Below are 6,470 nucleotides of genomic sequence, written 5' to 3' on the forward strand. Positions count from 1 at the left end.
TGTGTGTGTGTGTTCCTGTGTGTGTGTGTCTGTGTTCCTGTGTGTGTATGTGTGTGTGTGTGTTCCTGTGTGTGTGTGTGTTCCTGTGTGTGTTTGCGTGTTCCTGTGTGTGGTTGGTTTTGTTACTAAGTAGCTAAGGTCGGGCGACCTTGCTGAGGCTGGCCTTGAACTTGTGGTCCTCCTGCCCTGGTCTCCTAGCTCTGGGACCTGGGAGGGTGCCCCCCCGGGGGGTGTCCTTTTTTGCTCTGGGGACGGAACCCAGGGGTCTTAGCCACAGAGCCCCGTCCCCAGCCCTTTCTCATATTTTCATTTAGGGACAGGCGCCGGGGGGCGCGTGTGCTGTGTCCCCTGGGGGGCGTGTGGTCAGAGAGGCCCCGTGGGGTCAGGTGCCCTGGCTCCCTGCCCTCCAGGGGCTCCACCCACCGCGCCTCGCAGGCAGGGCACAGCTGGGCAGCCAGGGTTCTGCCCTTGGCAGCGACGGGGCGTTTCTTATCTGCCCCTGGGACAGGGACACGCTGGGGACCGGTGCCCAGGCCTGGCGGGGCCGCGGGGGGCTGGCAGCGAGGGCAGGCAAGGGCAGTCCTTCTGAGAAAGTGAAAGTGAAAGGGCAGCTCCGCGCAGCGGGTCCTGGCCGAGGCTGCTCTTCCCGAGCCCCAAGGTCCCAGGGTGACGCCCCACATCCCCCTGTCCCCATCGCCCCTGCCACCCTCCCAGACCCGGGCTTCACCCTGGACGAGGGCCTGGAAGACAGCGGGAGCTTCCTGGTGTGTCCCAACGGGAACGGACAGTTCTGGGCCACCCCCATGTGACCATGGGTCCCGCCAGCCTGGTGCCCTCTTCCCACTTACGGAGCGTGAGCGGGTGCCAAGGACTGTCCTAGCACAGGGTGAACATCGGCTCCCAGAGTCCCCGGTGCCATCCTGAGGCGGGGACTCTCACGCACTGTCACCAGGGGCTGAGGCTGGGCAGGTCCAGCACCGAGCGTCAGAGCCGGTCCTCACCACCAGGCTCTGGGCAGTGGCCCCTTGGGTGGGACATTCCAGCATCCCCGGGGGCTTGAGAAAATGCCCGAGCTGGCCCTGGGCTCCTGCCCCCAGAGGCCTGCACTTCCGAGCTCAGGTGACGCCGGCAGTGTTAAGGACACCTGCAGCACCGAGCGAGCGGTCAGTCCCCAGGACGCTCTTCACCTGGCGACACCGACTCTCTGCTCCTAGTCCACAACCGCCCAGTTCCTCTCCCTCCAGCCCTCGGTGCCCTCATGTGAGTGGGACCACGCGGTTCCGTCTCCCTGTGGCTGGCGGGTCCCTCAGCATGAAGTCCTCAGGGTTCACCCACGTGGTGACGAGTGTCAGAATCCACTTCTTTTTTTGTTAATTTATTTTCGTTTTATCATTTGTAAAGCCCAGGGGGACTCTATCGGCCACAGCTCCAGGCCGGAGGACTTACAAAACGCCTCTTGGTGGTGCCGGGATGGAACTCAGCCCACGCCGGCCGGGAGGTGCCCCTCCACCGAGCCACAGCCCGGCCCACAGGCTCTTCTTTTTTTAAGGCTGAATCATATTCCACCGGGTGCTATCTTGGTTGTTTGGGCTGCTGAGAACAAAACACCGCAGACGGGGAGCCTATAAATAGCAGGGTCTATGCCTCAGAGTTCTGGGTAAGACGCCCAAGGCCAGGTGCCCACGGGTCTGGCCCTGGCGGGGCTCCGGGTTCATAGACAGCTCCTTCCAGAAGGGCACTAACCCACTGAGGACAGTCTGCCCCATGACCCTGCCACCTCCCAAGGACCCACCCTGATAGGCCTCTGCCCTGGGGCTAAGGGATCACATGTGAGTTTGGGGTGACACAGACGTTCAGAGCGTAGCCTGTGTGTGCACCCACCGAGCTCCTTCACCGCCCGCCGACAGGTGTGGCCGCTGTCTGTCCCGCGGTGAGCACCGCGGCTCTGTCCTAACAGCTCACCCACAGACACGGGGTGGCACAGGGCAGCTGGACAGAGGTGCTGGCCTTGGGACCTCGGCGGGGATTGAAGGCCTCAGGGCCCTCTTAGGAGGTGGAGGGCTGATGCACGGATGGCAGGGTCCTGGCGCGGAGGTGGCCTTTGCTCAGCGTCAGCTATTGCCACGATTGTCACATCATCACCCCCAGGTGGCCCGGGCACTGTTCCCCAGGGCAGTGCTTCTCAGAAGCTGGGCCACGGCCCCCGGCTCCCCGAGGAGCCTTGAAGTAATCCCAAGCTGCACGGGCGCCTTCGTCTCCAGAGGTGGCGCAACCCGGGGTCCAGCTCTCGGGAGGACCGAGCCCCTCGGGAGGGCCGTGGGCTTCTGGGGCCACTTCACATGGGCGTTGGACTTTCGTTTGTTCCTCTCCAACCCCCGGCTCACCCCCTCCGGGCTCACAGGCCACACGGGGAGAAAGCTGCTGCCTTGGTGTGTCCAGTGTCCCCAGGGCCCGGGGGTCAGCAGTCCCCTAAAATCCCTGCAGACTTCAGCCCGCAGCTGTGTGGACAGAGGCTCCACGGTGCCCAGCGGCTCCCGGAGCTGTCCCGGGCCAGCTGCAGTCCCCCGGCCAGGCCCCGGACACTCTGCACCCGCTGCCTCCTGCTGGGGCCTGGGAACCTGGGCTCTCAGGGTGTGGACGGGCCAGGGCCGACGGCTTTCTCACCTGGGAATTAGTGAAGGGACACCTTCGGGTGACACATGGCCCACGTCACCCATTGCGAGTGGTTCTTACACACGCAGAGTGCTGTGACCAGAACAGGACCCACGCTCAGGACTTCTTCACCCTCCAAAGTCGCCTCGTGCACCTCTGGTCCCTCCCCAGCCCAGGCCACCGCGATCCGCGCTGTCCCTGGGTCTCCCGAGCGTCCACGCTGAGGTCTTTGGGGCTGGTTCCTTCTGGTGGCGGATGTCTCCAGGGCCCATCCCTGGGAGGTTTGCACAGGACATTGATGAGGTGCTGACTGTATACCTGGCACGGCGAGATCCAAGTGGCCGCCTCTCCCTCCTATGGCTTAGTGTCCCTAATGGGCACAGTGGCCAGACTACACTTAATGCCCAGTGCTGAGTCTTCAGTTAACCCCGTCCTCACTGAGAAGCTGTGGGCCACCATGGGACCCTGTCCCCAGGGGAAGACTTTTGTGGGGACCGTGGTCTGCCGTCAACTTCAGGGGATGCTCCCCACGGCTGAGCCCGTTCCCTGACCACCAGTGAAGGCCCGTCTTGAAGAGCGCGGTGTCACTCACACGGCAAGTCGCCGTTTTCTGAGCCCACGCAGCCTGGCGGAGCTGGGAGGGACGCGCTGTCCTTGCTCTCGGGGGCACTGCCCTGCGGCTCGGATGGAGGGACCGACACCCGTCTGTCCATGAGGCAGAGGTGGCCAGCAGAGGCCCGGGGGCTGTGCGGGGAAGGCAGGCCTGCCACAGTAGGACTGAGCAGAGAAGAAGGGCCAGCCAGTCCCTGCACCTTCCGGCAGAGGGGACAGTCCCCAGCAAAGGGCCGGAGGCCGCCATGAGGTTTCTGTCCCAGGAACTGGAACCGAGGCTGGGTGCTGAGACCACAGCTGGAGGAGGGTCAGGAGAGGGGATCAGGCGGTGAGCAGGGCAGGTGACGCCGGGGACCAGCCGGGAGCTGCCCAGACGGCCCAGCTCTGCCCCGGGCAGGGGCAGGAGAAGGGGCTGGGAAGACAGAGGGCAGGTGGTGGCCCCCGGGGCTTCCCTGGGCCTGCAGATGCCAGGGGACCTGGGAGGTGCGTGTGACCAGGGGCGCGGCTGGGGTTCAGCAGGGGCCTGGGTGCAGCCAGGCCTGCAGCCAGGGTTTGCCCCGAGCTGGGCAAGACCCGCGGCCGAGCATTCCGCCACAGAAACGCTGCAGCGCCCATCCTGTGTGGTCCCTCTCCTGTCCCCAGGTCCCCAACCCTGACCCTCTCAGGGCCTGTGGTTCCTCCCTCTTACCTGCACGCCCTGAGGGGGACCCGTGGAGCCGCGCCCAGGTGCCTCCTGGCACCCGGGGTCTCTGCCATGTGACGTCTCAGGATCCCAGATGTGCGCAAGTCGTGACCCCACAGTCCTCCACGAGGAGGCAGGACAGGGGGCGGTGGGGGTCCTCAGGGAGACGGGCAGAGGCAGGGGGAGGCCTCAGGGACCACTGGTCCCAGGAAGCTCCTAGAAGCGAGGGCCAGCCGGGGTGGGTCCCCCCAGGGTCTCACCAGGACCAGCCCTGCCTGCCACAGGCCTCTCAGACTGTGAGACCGTAAGGCTGCTGTTTGGGCCACCAGGTGGCCTGCTTTGTCACCCCGACCCACACTGGCAGCTCGGGGTTCCTCTTTTATATTGGTTTGGGGAAGGAGATCAAGTGCTTCTGGGGACTCCGGCTCGGCCTGCCTGGTTTCCCTCCACCGCTTACTGTGTGTCCTCGGGCGGGTTCATTGGCGTCTCTGGGCTTGTTTCCTCCTCTGTGTCGCGAGGAGGTGGCTGGTGGAAAAGGACCAGTGGATTCTGAGCGTGGGAGGGTCCTGATCCCCAGGTGGCTGCTTCCTTCCTTCTGCAGGGTTCTTGGACCCAGAGCTGGGCTTGCGGTGGGAGCCACAGTGGGTCCAATCAGGGTGCTGGTGCTCCCCCTCCCTGGTCAGCGCAGCAGACACCCAGGACCGAGGGCCTCGACCCAATCCAGAAAACAAGGCCCGGGCCTGCCCAGCCTCCCAGGCTGCGGGTCTTAGAGAAACCAGGCTTCGGGGCACCCGGGGGGCTGGGGAGTGGAGCAGCTGCCTCTGCACCAGGCCCCCCCGGAGAATCAGAAGGACCTCAGGCCTGCGTCCCCCAGTGGCCCTCACCTTGGGGAGGTCAGTTCACTTCCCTCAGCCCCGGCTGGTCCCTCTGAGGAAGGGGGACTTCCATCTGGGGACAAGAATGCCAGCTCTGGCGGGGCATGGTGGCACCCGCCTGGGATCCCAGTGACCCTATGGCTGAGGCAGGAGGACGGCGAGTCCAAAGCCAGCTCAGCCACGACGAGGCGCGAAGCGGCTCAGTGAGACCCTGACTCTGACACAGACAGGCCGGGGAGGTGGCTCAGGGGCCCAGGGTCCCCGAGTTTCACGCTGGTGTCAAGGACAGAGAGGAACGTCAGCTCTCAGCTGCCTGACGGTTTCCTTCAGGTTGGGGACAGTGGCGCCGACCCCGAGGGCTGCTTCTGGGTGTCAGACACTTGAGAAGTGTCAGCCGCATCCTGGTTCAGAGACAGGCTGGGACTGGGACGGTGACGTTCCCTAAGCCCAGGGAGCCCTGTGGCCGGGCCTGGGGTTCTGCACTTCAACAGGCATCGGAGGGTCTCAGCCCGGCCCTGGGGACTGGGTGCCTTTCATGGCTCTTCTGTAACCACGAAGCTGCCACCGTCCCTCAGGACCTGGGCTGGCGTCCGGGCAGCCCAGTCCCTCCCTCTGGTGGGCTTGGAGGGGGCAGTTTAGCAAGCGGCTGGTCCTGTTTGCTGATGAAGGCGCCTGTGGCCGGGCCTTAGCTCACCGCGGGGCTCCTCCCACGCCCGCGGCCGGCTCTCCTGTGGGACGCCCCGCGTCCCCGCAGAGGGCACAGCCGTCCCTCACGCACACCGGGCAGAGGAAGGGCTTTCAGTCCCCTTTTGCAGATTGGGAGATGAGGTCCCAGCCTGGAGCCAGTCCCGGCAGAGGACACCAGGCGAGGGCAGTGTGTCCCTGGGCCACCGCCGCCCAGGCCCCTCCTCCGCCTGGCACAGCCCCCTCTGGAGGGGCCAGCTGCAGGCGGCCAGCTGCAGGCGACCGCAGACCCGCGACGGGAAACTGCAAATGAGCCCAGCTGTCGGCTGGTTTCTGTTTCCCGTCAACCAAGCGCGCCTTACCGCCCCACGCTGTGCTCGGGTTGGGCCACCGGGTCGGGCCACCCGCGGTTCCTCTTGGGGACTCACATTTACATAGTGAAGTACACAGGGCACCAATTTTAACTGTGTGGCTTTTAACACAAACTTATTTACTAACCAAATCAACTTCACGTGCGCCCGGCCGCCCCGAGTCCCCGGTGCCCCTTCCCAGGCCACAGACGTCCCCGGCCCCTGCTCTGCAGGCGACAGACACAGTTGATCTCCCTGCTCTTCAGCTGCTCCCCAGAGCGCTCAGCAAGGGCCGTGGGTGGGCGTTCCCCCCTAAAGACGGCTGAGGCTCCCCGTGGGCCGGACGGGAGCCATCCAGATGCTGCATGTGTCAGTCAAAGATAAAGCCCACGACAAATTTTAAATAGTTTATTTTTAATTGCTTATAAAGTGACAGTCACAGGGTCCTTGCCCGTCACCCAGCACAAGGTGGCTGAGTCACGTGTGCCGTGTGGGGAGGGAGCGGGGGTCCTCTGGTCTGGGTGCCCCCATCTGCCACCCCCGCCTCCTCCCCGGGACCACTTAGGAAGAGCTTGGTGCCGCGTTCCTGAGGGGCATGGCGGGCGGGCGGGTGGC

Source organism: Marmota marmota, unplaced genomic scaffold (genome assembly GCF_001458135.2).
Source record: "Marmota marmota marmota unplaced genomic scaffold, marMar, whole genome shotgun sequence".
NCBI lineage: Eukaryota > Metazoa > Chordata > Mammalia > Rodentia > Sciuridae > Marmota > Marmota marmota.